Genomic DNA, 14,017 nt, shown 5'->3' with positions numbered 1-14,017 from the left:
ATGCCTAATAATGCTTTCACGCTGCTGCAAAATGACAAATCTCTGTCCCTTCTTTGCAAACCTATGGCAAACAACGTTTTATTTGTAAGAAAATCTATAAGGAATGTATTTTATTTGTAAAGAAAATAGGTTAAACAATTAAACAATAGGCAATAGTTTTAAAGTTACATTATTATAACCTCAGTGGTTACTCGGCAAAATATTAATGCGTCTTGACTAATTTGTTTATAACAAAGTGAGTAAGGAATTTTTACCATGTTTCTAAAACACCAGAAATTCTGGATATGACAAAAAGGCATAACATGATGATGCCTGAGACTAGAATGTTTTCCCTAACAACTGATTCTTCCTAGTAGTATTTAGTTCTTTTGGTTTTAATCAACAGATTGGAATTGCATAAAAGCCATCTTTAAGGGAAAGAAGCAGTGGTGGGATTCAGCCAGTTTGCACCAGTTTGGCAGAACCGGTAGCTAATTTTTTGTTGCCCGGGTCCAGAATGGACTTCCGGAACCGGCATCCATACAGAGAACCGGTTGTTCACATATTTGAATCCCACCACTGGAAAGAAGGGAAAGGAAGAAGCATATATCTTCCTGGGAGTCTGTAATAGTGGAATCAACTATTCCTGCAACTCTCAAAAAATGTTACACGTATTTGATATATATGTATTTAATTCTACTTTAATTACTCATTTTTTTTGTTAGCCATCTTAATCCTTTAGCTAGATGGAAAGGCAACAAATACATCCAATAAATAAACAATAGCACCAAGATTGGCAAATATACAAAAATATGGAGGAAGAAAAACCAATGGGATGCTCCAAAGTAGCCTAAGGACTCAGAATGCAGACTGAACTGACTATAAAGCGATTACCCCCATTGAAAAGGGAAAGCAAAATGTAGAGATGGGAAATGTAAGACATGCCCCTCAGAAGGACTTGGCTAAGTAAAGGACATTGTAACACTTTATTAAAGATTCCATGAGTTAAAAAGGAAACATTTTGATGATACTGAGACCTGCAGAGTAAAAGGATTTTGTTTTTAATGTTCTTCAGCTTAATAAAAAATATCTGGGGATTTCCCTAAGGTGCACTAAAGCCAAACATGCCTGAAAGGTTTTGCTGCCTTGTAGCAAAAAGATCTGCAAGCTGGACTGGCTGGTATTTCTGTTTGGTGCTCATATACAGCCTGATGGTAACTAAGCTAATTAATCATCTTTGCCTATTGAAGGCAAAAAGGAAAAAAAAGACAAAGGGCAGATAGCCACAGTCTGGAAGGCTAAAGATACTGGAAATTTAATTATTGTATAGGTTTAAAATTATTTATTATATAAATATTTTGCCCCTATGGCACCAAAGGTGACAACTCAGAGTAAGAGGTTCTGGCTTCAGCTGCACCTACCAACTTACATGTTTTGGCCAAGTCCTTCAATATTCCTTTAAACAAGGATCAGTTTTAAAAACTATGTTGGGTGGAATATAATATCATCACCAGTTTATTCTGAAATTGTGACATTTTGCTAAATAAATATTTTCTAATATATTTACCCTCTTGGCTTGAGCAAATCCTTTGGAAAGCCCCAAACATTCTTATTGATATGGAACACTAAGGATGTAACCCTTTCTCTACTTGTGGGTCATATCCCTGACAATTCTACCTTTCGCCTTTGGCCACACAGTATTATCCTCATTCCATCTCCAGCTCATAAATTAAGCAGTCTTAATGTACTTTTTTTGTAAATAGGAACCAAAGCGACCTCTGCTTCTTAAGCTAACCTTATCATATGTTACCTTCACATTTTAAAAACATGCAGCAATGTTTTATATCTTGGTATAAAGAACAGATGTATTTTGGGTGTGACCAGAAGTCTGTTTGAGGAATGTCAGAAGGCACAGATCACTCCTTCTCTTTACATCCCTAGCCAGCCTATGTCACAGCTATTTCTTTAACAGAATTTGCCCTCTCAATTAATACTTCCTTTCCTGAGTTCCTTTCATATCATCACCTACCATGCTCTATTTTTGCAGACAACTTCTATCCAGATGGGGTAGGTTTCATTCTCTGCATGCTTTATGGATGTTATGGCTATAAGGGACTATGTAACTGGGACAATTTCATTTGGAAAGAAGTTAACCACATATTAACTCGTTTTCCTGGCTTTGTATAATACATTAGGCTATGGTTTCGATGAGTAGATCTATAGCAAACTATAATTTCAAACAATGATTAAGGCACTCTCACTTCAATAACATTTAATCCATGATCAGCTTCAAGCAGCACACTAGGCTTAATCACAAGATAATTTATTATAATAAAACCAGTTTTAATTTATGACTAAATACGTGTTAATTATTAGTGGATGTTATAAGCATAAGATACCACCTAGCATTCTAGGACAAACCAGCAATGAATGATTCCCAAATTCCTGGAAACAAAAGTTCCCTGAAATGTGCATAGGGAATATATGGAACACTAAGACTGAAGGACTGGATAGCATGCACTTTCTTAAAGTTGGAGTCGCCACTGTAGTTTCCATTTTGCTTCAAGCCTAAACATGCTGCTGAGAAACTGGAATAAGATTACAAAGATTACTGACTGATACCCTATTAAAAAACATCCTCAACTTATTGAGTTCCCTTGGAAAGATATAACTTAGATCTAAATTCTGAATTCTATAATTACCCTGATAAAGATTTCATTTGTGGCTCTTCTATGACAGGACAAAAATTTTCAGATTGAGATTATAAACAGAGTACCTAAATTAAGAATTATTACTGTATCATTTTGGAAGTCCTAATTATAATTAATAACCTAGATGTCTCCATTGATAAAATAAAATATGGGAGTTAAGCCAAAAAGGAATATCCTACATGGCAGAGAATTTCTATAGTAAAAGATGGGGTGGGTGGGTGGGTGTGAATTCATTCACTTAAGAGACAAACCTTGGAGAAAAAGTGTGTTGAATGTTATGTAACCTGTGTGTGTACAAATTCACCAGGTACCACAGTTGCCATAGGGACTGTAATTGTGACTTGGAGCCTGGATGGGTGAGTGTCTATGAGCTCGGTCTGAAAAGAGAGTCCATGATATGAAAAATCTGGAATAGAAGAAAACTTTGCTCTGGCAAAATTAATTTCCGTGTGAGGTGTCCCATTCCTGGTTTTTCTTTATTATAATGGAAGAACTGGAATCTTCAGAAATAGAGGCACTTTATCAATGCCTTGTAAATGGAGGGACATTTTGTCAGATGGCTGAAGCCTAAACTAAATGAAGTAAACTTCTAGCCTTTATGACACCACTTTTTCGATCTGGACAAGTTGTGGGTTATTGTTGGTTGCTTGACAGCCTAGCTTTCTCCTAGTCTCTAAGGACTACATAGGATACGGCTGAATCTCTCTTTGCAGAAGACAAAAGGCTGGAGAAAGGTACAATAGTTTTAAAATGGCAAGAGTTTGAGGATAAGAGATTTGAAGAGATTGTTAAAGTTGGATAGTTTGCCTAGTTCAGCTGTATCATGAGCCAGTTATGCATGGTGTGGAATGATGTTTTGCAGAACTGAATTCAAACATGTTTACCTTTGCATCTTTTAAACAAAGCCAAGTTTTAGTAATCTGCCATCTGGGTAAGACAACCACTGGACTAAAGTGCTTTTATTGTAGATGTTTATGTTATTTCTTAAATGGGAAATCCACAAATGTTATAATTAAATTGTTGTTCTCCTGTAATTTTCCTAGTTCTATTATTGTGTTTTCTTCTTCTCCAGACTCCAGAAAATCCAGCTGTTATAGAAAAAACAGAATAATAGTGAAAATCTACAGGTATATATTACCTCAGCATTAACCTTTTTTTGTTTTTGAAGCGCCATAGTTTTGATATGACAGTAATGTATTAACTGAATGGGTTGATTAATGGATGTCCCCACTTTACAAAGTCATTTGCAATTTTCCATGTATTTTATAATGGATTATGAAGCACTAGGTAATAAACACCAGTGTGCCCACAGATGCTGCTACTAGATGGGAATATTTGGAGTTATAATCCAGGACACTTTATATTTTTAGATTCAGAAAGTAAGCTGATATACATACGTATGGTTTGAATTTTTTATTCTTTCTTTTTCTTTTCTTCCTTATAGAAAATATAATAGCTTAGTTTATGTTGATAGTATACTTACAGTTTTTGGAAACATAAAAAATTCTTGCCACTTATTTTGTAAACCTCAAATTCAAGAACCTCAAATTCTGTCCTTAGAATCACTTTTTAAAAGCAGACTCCTGCTAAAATAAAACCATTGTCTGGTAAAATTGTTGTGGTGTCCTATTTCCCGTAATAATTAAACTTTCTCTTATTTTTCCCGGCCTCTTAAGGACACAGGACAGAACGGCCTGCTTATCTGTCTTCTAAACTCCATGCTGTCGGATGAGGGTAAAAAAGGTATATCATCAAATATTGGTTTGGCGAAAGCCACAAAACCCAAAACAAAAATATTAAATAAGAGAACTGGTATCTGCTTAGCAGCCATGGAATTGTCAGATGAATGTTCTGCATTAAGGTTGTTGATCAGTGGGGAACATCAGGGCAGAAGATGCTGAGAAAGAGAATTGTTGGAGAGGAATACAGAAGGGAGCAAATCCTTCCTCACTATACAATAGTTTAAAATGTCAGAGACAATCTAAAATGTTGCCTAAAATTGGAAAAAGATTTGTTGCAATTAATTTTTAGATTACACTAATATACCATACTGTTAATACCGTTGCAGAATATATGGGATATAGGGTATATTACTGTATATAATAAATATACTGCTACACTACTAATATAATAAGGAAAATGTGAAAGGAAAAAAATAGGAATACTGTAAGCATCAGTTTCCCCTCCACTGCAAGTTCAAACATTCTTCATCACTGGAGGGAGCAGTCTTAACATTCTAGCCCATGGTCTGATGAGATAACCAAACTCTCAAAGCCAGGAGGAAAGAGGTCATTCCAGTAACGGGAGCCTAGTAATTCCCAAGGAATGGCTGCAACTAAAAAGGAACATTTCCTCAGTCCCTGCAGAAGGGATCCAGTGAATTTGTGTGTCTCCCAAGCCACAAGTACTCATTTGAACTACTGTCTTCTAGTCTTCAGTAGAAGACAGTAGGTCTTCTAGTCTTCAGTAGAAGACTACTGTCTTCTAGTCTTCGGTAGAAGACTACTGTCTTCTAGTCTTCAATAGAAGACTACTGTCTTCTAGTCTTCAGTAGAAGACTACTGTCTTCTAGAACAGTGGCCCCCAACCTTTTGGGCACCAGGGATCAGTTCCATGGCGAAAGGTTTTCCTTCAACCAGAGGGGGTATGGTTTTGCATGTTGCCAGCATCCCGCAGATGGGGTTTTGCTTGTTTATGCGGACCGGTTGCTGGCATGCCACGGACCAATGCCGGTCCATAGACTGGGGGTTGGGGACCCCTGTTCTAGAATGCTCTTCAAGGACAGTCCATGTAAAGCCTATTGCTGTAATTCAATCATGTATATGCTCCCATTCCAACAGCAGTCATGACTGATATTGTTAAATGCTGTAATATAACCATGTGAAATTTAAGACTTATCTGTCTAATGTTTCGTCTATGGGTCTATGAAATGCATTAGCTTCATGTTTACATGGAAGGTGAGATGTTATTGTTTACACCCTCCACCTTTTATGGGAGAAAATATTTCCTCAAGTATGAGTTTGAGGCTGGGTCTGTTTTGCTTTGGGACAGTCAAATGATGTCCCAGAGTTTGCTTTAAATACAATAGGTGACTGACAGTTCTGCTTCCCTTGCCTTCATATTTTTTCTTGGATACAATATCCATTTTATATGATATTTACTGTATGTACCTGTTGCCAATTGTGCTGACAGGGCTTTCTTTTTGTTTTTTATTTCTATGAGGACCTAATCTAAGGGCTCTCTGAACAGCTTGTCCCCTTTGAATGGGTCAGATATTAGGATCAACTTGGATTTGGAGGTATGTTCAGTTGTTTAGCTATAACAGACTCCGAGGCTTCCATATCTTTGGCTGAGAATTGGATGCTGACCAGCCTAATATTTAATATGAAAGCAGAAACCCAGGCTATATGAGTTCTTTACATAAGAAGATGAGTTGATTAGTCCATGGAATAGAAGCTCTAAAAACTGAAATGGCAAGGATAGTCCTAGTGGCTATGGCTGTGGCCTTATAGGCCCTATATTGGAGGATCTCTATTTCCGTGTCTTCTTGGTGCTTGGATGTATCTTCCCCATTCTTATTTTCCATGTTGCTACCATAGGGACATAACTAGGTTAGGTTTTGAGATGACAATGTTTGAGGGAAAGCAACCCACAAAGAGTCCACATCCACACTTTTTGAGTTCTCTCCACCAGCATCCAGCCTGCCTTTCCTCTGGGACTTTGTTGAATACATCAGGGAAAGAGAGATACAAGGTAGAATGACTGGCCAAAGAATATCTCTGCTGTCAATTAATCTATTAGCAGGTCCAAAGGGGAAATAATTTTGCTTCCTTGAGGCTTATAAGAAGATAGAGTTGATGAGAAAGCCAACTACACAGGAAGATTAGAGTTACACAGTACTTTATTGAAATTGCCTATATTAACAGAATCTTGCAAACCTCATTTTGTTCTACCTCTCCTCCTTATTATATCCCAGTGAATCAGGGAGGAGCCTGGTTGACTCTGTTCCAAATATTATCTTGTTTCCTAGGTCTAAAGGAATGTTTGAGCTCTCTTTGTTTATGTAACAGTTCTTGCCTATTTCTTTCAAGATCGTCTCCCTGACACTCTATTAGTATTGCAGATTTTTCTGACATGTTTCAGGAACTCTGACTTTCAGAGCTTTCAGATGGATTTAGAACTGGCTGTTGTTCATATTCATTGTCTAGAGATAGCTCTACCTTTTCCCTATCTGACTGATTCTTAAAGGAGATGTCATGGGCAATGATGTGAAGACTGTGCCACCTCTCTTGTTTGGTTGGTGGGTCCATTTACCTATAAGGAGGATACTTGACATAATAAGGGAAGATGAGAGTAGCTCAACTTAATACGCTGTAATCTTCCAGGGGATCTCTGAGGAGATTTGGGAGAAAGGCTGCCTGGAATAACTAATTGCTACTGTTCATTCAGTGATGATTGGTGATAGGATTGGACAATTGGTGCTTCTGTCCATTCTGGTACTCTTACTTTGCAGATCCTGTAAGGAATAGCCACAGGCATTCTTATGGCTGTCATGGACACATGGGACACACAAGTAGCCCACGCTTTATAAACTACAGTGTTGGTTGAGGAAAATGTGGGGGAGAAGCAAAAGGGCACACTGGAGTGTCTCTGGAAGGAAGCCTTAGGCATCACAAAGCTTCTCCAATGTATCTCCAAATAGCTAATCATTGGTTTATAGTAACTGTTAAGTACTCCGTTCGCTTGCAAATGATGAATAAACATGGCAAAATTTAACAGCTCGCAGGCCCCTTTTCATGGCCAGAACCCATACAATGACAAGCAACAGTAACAGAGCATTTTTGCGACTTGCGCATGCGCACAAGGCCGGCGCCGCTCTGTCTGGTCCCGGGCTGCAACCACCTTGCGCATGCGCACAAGACTGGCGCCACTCTGTCTGGTCCCGGGCAGCTTTTGGAACGCCCGGGACCATTGCAACTTCCCGAGCCTGCTTTTGCAGGCTCAGGACATAACACCCTTCCCCCCTAGATGGAACATACTATGCTCACTCCCTTGTATACCTACTTTGGAAGAGGGTCATATAGTTCCATTAATCAAATGCAAGGAGTGTGGAATACTCGAGTCTGCCCCCAGACAAACCCCCTTCAATTTTTTTGTAATACAATGAATGCTACCGAAATCAAAAAATAATACAATAATCTTTCCACGATTTGCCCCCGCAAATCAGGGTCTCATGAAAAGAACCCTTATTGACTTGACAGCAACTCCACAAATTCTCTAAGATGTTTGGGTGGGCACTTGGCCCGCTGCAACCTTCTAAGGCCAGTAGAGATTGCCTGGCCCACCTGCTCGCCTACCAGGCTACGCAGGCCAGGGCATTGCTGCCCTAAATTCTCAGGTGACCCCGGTGAGGATGCCTGGCCTACCTGCTCACCTACCAGGCTAGGCAAGCCAGGATTTTTCTGCCCTACATACCCGGTTGACCCACCCATCTGCTGGCTGGCTGGACCCTCTAAGTCCAAGCCAGCATACTTTGGAGGGGTAGAAGTCCCTGAGTCCACAATGGACCCTTCTTGGGAACACTGTCCCTCGAACCCAAGGCCAGCAGATGGAGAGTGCTGAGTAGTGGAAGTGCCCCAGTACTGTGTGGCCCCCAAGCACGTGCCCAAGGTGCCAGAGTCAGGAGTCGCCTCCATGGCAACCCCCCTTGTTGACCTCCTTTTGGGACCAATTGCGGAATTTGGCAAGCGCCCCTGCTGGAATTCTTTTTCTCTTGCTGCATGTGATTTGTGTGGATACTCTCGGTCAGTCTCCCTGTCTGAAGCACTATCTGACATATATGAATACTGTGGATACCCCCGGTGTGACTCCCTGTCTGGAGTAATTACGGATGTGTGGGATGACCCCCTATCCGGTGAATTCCTGTTAGGAGCACTTGCGGAAACTTGGGATGAATCCTAAATAGCCTCAGTTGTGGCTAGTGATGGCCTGTGAAACTGAGCCTCAGAATGCATGTTATGATCCTCCTCCCCCCCCCCCCAGAGCAGAGCCAGGAGCGGAAGGGTGAGTCCAGTCTCCAACGCAGTTGGTCTATGTGTCTGCGAAGAACGCAGCCGTCTCCCAAGACAACTTCGTATGATAACGGCCCAGAGACCTTGCAGACCACAGCCGTGACCCAGAGATGACCAGACCCATAGTTTCGTGCCCAGACCAGATCGCCCACTTGGAGTCTCCTAGGTGCCCATGGTTGTGACACTTGTGAAGCCACCCGGTCAGGGTGCAATCTGTCCAGTTTAGTGATGAGGCGGTGACCCCAGTGGAGTTCAGCAGGGCTCTTCCCTGTGGCAGTGCATAGTGTGGTGCGGTTTGCAAGAAGGCAATCTGCTAACCTCTGATGCCAGTTACCGTAAGTCAGTTTCTTGAGGGCATCTTTGGTGGTGCGCACCATTCTCTCTGCCAGTCCATTGGAGGATGGTGGAGGGGAGCTGATGTTGCATGACGGATCAGGTTGGCCTGAAGAAAAGCCTGGAACTCAGAAGAGGTAAATTGAGGGCCATTATCTGAAACCAGAACATCTGGAAGACCGTGTGATGCAAAAATTCCTCTCAACACCTGGATGGTCCTGGCAGTAGTAGTGGAGAAAACAGGAACAAACTCTAGCCACTTGGAATGGCTATCAACAACAACCAGGAAGAATTGCCCCTGAAAGGGCCCAGCATAATCTATATGCACTCTAGACCATGGGGTTTGAGTCTCCTCCCATCTATGTACTGGGGCCTTTCAGGCCGAGACTGTTGGCACACTTGGCACCCGTGCACCTGGGCTTGATGGCTTTATCGAGTCCAGGCCACCAAAGATGGCTGCACGCAAGCACTTTCATCCTGACCATGCCAGGATGTCCCTCATGCAGAGAGATCAAGATTCTAGACCTCAATGAGGCTGGGATCACTACCCTGCTACCCCATAACAGGCATCCCCTGAAAGTAGAAAACTCATGCTTCTTGTGCCAGAAGCTTTGGAACTCAGTATCTGGGCACTTGTCAGGCCATCCTGACAACACCCATGTCAGCACGTGTATAAGCATGTGATCAGTGGCAGTTTCTGCAGCCACATCCCTAGCATTGAGGGGAGACTCAGGCAACTCTTGAATTGACAGAATATTAATAGCTGGAGCAGGATCTGGCTGTAATTGGTTCAGGGGTAGTCTGCTCAGGCCATCTGCATGACCCATTTCTTTTCCTGGTTTGTGTACTAATGTGTAGTCATATGCTGACAGGAAAATGGACCATCTTAGTATATGAGGAGAAATGATATGTGGGGTCTGTTTGTTAGTGGTAAACAAGCCCAGCAGAGGCTTGTGGTCAGTATAGACCGTGAAATGGCGGCCATATAAGAAATCATGAAATTTCTTAATGCCAGCCACTATGGCCAAGGCTTCTCTGTCAATTTGAGTGTAATTTCGCTCTGCAGAAGACAGAGTCCTTGAATAATAGGCCACAGGAACCTGTATTCCATCAACCTTCAGATGGCTCAGTACAGCTCCCACCCCATAAGGAGATGCATCACAGGCGATGCAAACAGGCAGTTGCTCATTGAAATGTGCTAAAACAGCATTAGACATGAGCAAGGCCTTAACCTCATTGAAACTCTTTTCATGGACCTTAGTCCACTGTTAAGGAGCCTGCTTGTCTAAGAGCCTGTGTAATGGCTCTGCCACAGCAGCCTTATATGGGAGAAAAGCACGGTAAAAATTTAATAGCCCCAAAAAGGCTTGCAGTTCACTCTTAGATTTAGGGCTTGGGGCCTGCTGGATGACTTGCAATTTAGTTTCAGCAGGGTGAATGCCTTGAGCATCTATCCTGAATCCTAAGAAGTCAGTAGAAGTGACTCCTATCTTACATTTATCCTTCTTTAGTTTAAGGCCTGTTTTTCGAAAACAAAGCAAGACAGCCCTTAATCTCTCTGCTAAATTTTGAGATGACTCCCCAGCAATGAGGACATCATCAAAACAGGGAGAGACCCCGGGAATACCTTGAAGTGTGCTCTCCATGACACTTTGAAATATGCCAGGAGCTACATTTACCCCAAATTGTAATCTCTTGACCTTGAATGCCCCTCTGTGAGTTACAATAGTTTGGGCCTCTGCAGCTGCCTCATCAACAAATAGCTGTTGATAGGCCTGTACCAGGTCAAGCTTCGCAAAAATGTGCCCCCCCCCTTGAGGGAGGCCAGAATGTGACTTACCACAGACACTGGATAAGCGTGCTGTTGCAGCGCCTTATTCAGTGTGCACTTGTAGTCTGCACATATATGTATGTCCCCATTAGCCTTTAGAGGCATTACTATGGGGGTTTCCCATGGACTTGAATCCACAGGTTCTAGAATGCCCTGCTGGAGCAATTTGTCCAGCTCAGCATCAATCTTGCCTTTGAGGGCAAAAGGTACCTTCCTAGGCTTAACCCTTATGGGTGTGATGGTTGGGTCTAACCATAGCGAAATTGGAGGCCCCGTGTAGGATCCTAGCTCTGAACTAAACACATCTGCAAACTCCTTGCAGACTTCTGCAAGGCTCAACGTTTGCAAATGGTGCAGCCCAGTTACCTGGATTCCCAGAGCCTCAAACCAATCGAGTCCAATGAGACTCGTACATTCACCCCCAACAACCACCACATCTAGGGGACCTTCAAAATCCTTATGCTGTACTCTAAGGGTGGCCTCCCCCTTAACACACACCATAGAATTCTGAAAATCTGTAAGTATTAGATTTGATGGCCTGAGTTTAACTTGAAGGCCACTGCTGCTGTATATCCTTTTGAATGTGTTAATGGAAATAATGGAAAGAGCGGACCCAGTGTCCAACTCCATTGATAAGGGAACCCCTTGCAGCCTTACGTTAAGGGAAAGCTTCTTCTTAAGGGGCTTATGTGTCCCTGTCCTCAAAATACTCCTGCGCAATGCACAGAAACCCACCCTATGTTGGCTGGGGACCCTGGTACCTTTCAGATGCAATTCTTCACAAGGTTGGACCTTCTGGCAACCCAAACAGATGGATGCGATGTGGCCTTGCCTGCCACACGCTCTCCAAATGGCAGATCAGAACCTGCAGTTAGCTCGCTTATGGCGTCCTCCGCACCCGAAGCATTGAAGAGATGCTGGGGCCTTGTCTGGACGTTCCTTCTGCCTTCTTTCAGCTGGCTGGTAAAGTCTATCCACCTCTTCTTCAGGATCCGCTTCCGATCCTTCTCGAGCGTCCTTTTGATGGATGGTAGTTGTCTCTGGAGGGCTCCTGGTGAGCCGTAAGGTCTTCACAGCCCCGCCTGCTGCTTCCTCAGCTGTCACCTCTCATAGAACATCTTGGAAAGAGACTTCTTCTTTAGCAAAAATCTTCTGCTGTAAGTCTCTATTCCTTAACCCACATACGAAGCGATCTCTCAGCCTCTCTTCCAGATCCTTGAACTCACAAGGTCTGGCTACTCGCCTTAAGGCCGCAATAAAATCCGTAGCAGATTCACCTGGCCTCCAGTCCTTCTGCTCAAACGCGTGCCTCCAAGCAACAACAGACAACTTTGGCTGGAAATGTTCCTTCAACAGTTTCTTCAAGTCAGTATACGTTACTGACTCCAAAGGTGCAGGGGCCACCAGATTCTCTGCAATTTCAAAAGCTTCCTGTCCACAGACACACAAAAGAGTTGCAGCCCTCAAGCCATCTTCTCTAACTTGATTTACTCTGAAGTAATTCTCCACCCTTGCAACGTAGGAATTCATCTCTCTGGGTATGAGACATAAAAATAAGACAAACGACCAATCTTCGCCATCATACTTCTACTACCTTCACCACTCGCTTTTCTGCAAACTTCTGTTTGGGGAAAGGGTCTTTTAGCCGAGCTCGCTCTCCAGCGACGCTATACTGGCAGGCTGGGACGCTGATTCAGACACCATCTTTCCTCTGCAGGGCTTCCTGGGTAAGTCCTTAAAACTTTCTCTTTAATTTGCAAAGGATTCCACTTTCGTCACAAGTGTTAAATACTCCGTTCACTTGCGAATGATGAATAAACAAGGCGAAGTTTAACAGCTCTTTATTATTTAACCAAACACACCCAAACAAAAACCAAAAGGCTCGCAGGCCCCTTTTTATGGCCAGAACCCCAAACAATGACAAGCAACAGTAACAGAGCATTTTCGCGCCTTGTGCATGCGCACAAGGGTGGTGCCGCTCTGTTTAGTCCCGGGCAGCAACCACCTTGCACATGCGCACAAGGCTGGTGCCACTCTGTCTGGTCACGGGCAGCTTTTGGAATGCCTGGGACCATTGCAATGTCCCGAACCTGCTTTTGCAGGCTCAGGACACAACAGTAACCATGTTGGGGAAGTGAAAAATTATTTCTCAATATGAAAAGAGTCCTAAGTGGAATCCATGTTCTCCAGAGCAGGGCAAGGAGACATCTCCTTCCACAAGAAGCATCATCAGAATGTTGATGTAATGTTTAAAGTCCTTACTGGTTCAAAGCAGTAATTCACATTTGTCTACTGAACACTCTGTTAGAGATATAATGTATACTAGGCCTAGTATCACCTTGAAAGTAGGCTTGTTCCTCTTAAAGCAGCAGTTCTCAACCTGTGGGTCGCGACCCTTTTGGGGGTCACATGAGCCTTTCACAGGGGTCGCCTAAGACCATCGGAAAACACATATTTCTGATGGTCTTAGGCAGGGCTTGTCAACTGCCTTCTCTCCCTTCCCCCCTCCACTCCACCTCACTTGTTTGTGGAAAATATGCTGCTTGGCAGCAGTCTGCACGAACTCTACCAAATGTGCCCTGCAGGAGGCGCATGAAGAGCGCAGGCGCAGAGCAAGGCCCCGCTCTCCCCAGAGACTCATTGTGCAGCAACCGGATTGACTTCTTCTCGTGCACGCAGGTCAGCGAAGGGGAGGCTGCCGCAGCACCCAACTCCTGCACTCGTCAGCTGGCGACCCCTGAACTTGTGCTTGTCAGCCGGGAGGTCTTGTGATGGCCACTGGTCTCCTTTGCCACCCCGCCCGTCCTTGACTCCTCCTCTGCCCGTTCATGTCGAGCCCGCCGGGGCTTGACAGGGAGAGAGGGAGGGAAGGAGGAAGGGACTGGTCCTCCTCTCCTAAGCTTCAAAGCACGATCAGCTTCCCAAGGGCGCCACAATCCTCAAGAAAATGGGGGAGGGAGGGGAGAAGCAAAGGGGGCAAGAAAGCTCACGGCGGGCTCGAAGGAGCATCTGTCAGTGTTGGTGACGAGAAATTCCCCACAAACCCAGGGAAGGGGTGGAGAAAAGGAGCCCCCTTTGGGAGGAAACCGCCA

General features: G+C 43.4%; 1 protein-coding gene across 1 annotated transcript in view; it reads left to right on the top strand.

Annotated features, from left to right (window-relative positions):
• Positions 1-3,250: 3,250 nt before the first annotated feature.
• LOC120304634 (casein kinase I) overlaps positions 3,251-14,017 on the top strand; it is a 64,825-nt gene continuing 54,058 nt past the window's right edge. Inside the window, exons 1-3 of the mRNA XM_039335458.1 lie at positions 3,251-3,424; positions 3,763-3,817; positions 4,367-4,433. The gene's annotated coding sequence lies outside the window, so the exon portion shown is untranslated. The remainder of the gene's footprint in view (positions 3,425-3,762; positions 3,818-4,366; positions 4,434-14,017) is intronic.

The sequence above is a fragment of the Crotalus tigris genome, unplaced genomic scaffold, assembly GCF_016545835.1.
Source record: "Crotalus tigris isolate CLP2741 ecotype Arizona unplaced genomic scaffold, ASM1654583v1 scf7180000017644.4837335, whole genome shotgun sequence".
Taxonomy (NCBI): Eukaryota; Metazoa; Chordata; class Lepidosauria; order Squamata; family Viperidae; genus Crotalus; species Crotalus tigris.
The sequence above is the reverse complement of the archived record's forward strand: the minus strand, read 5'-3'. Positions and strand labels throughout refer to the sequence as shown.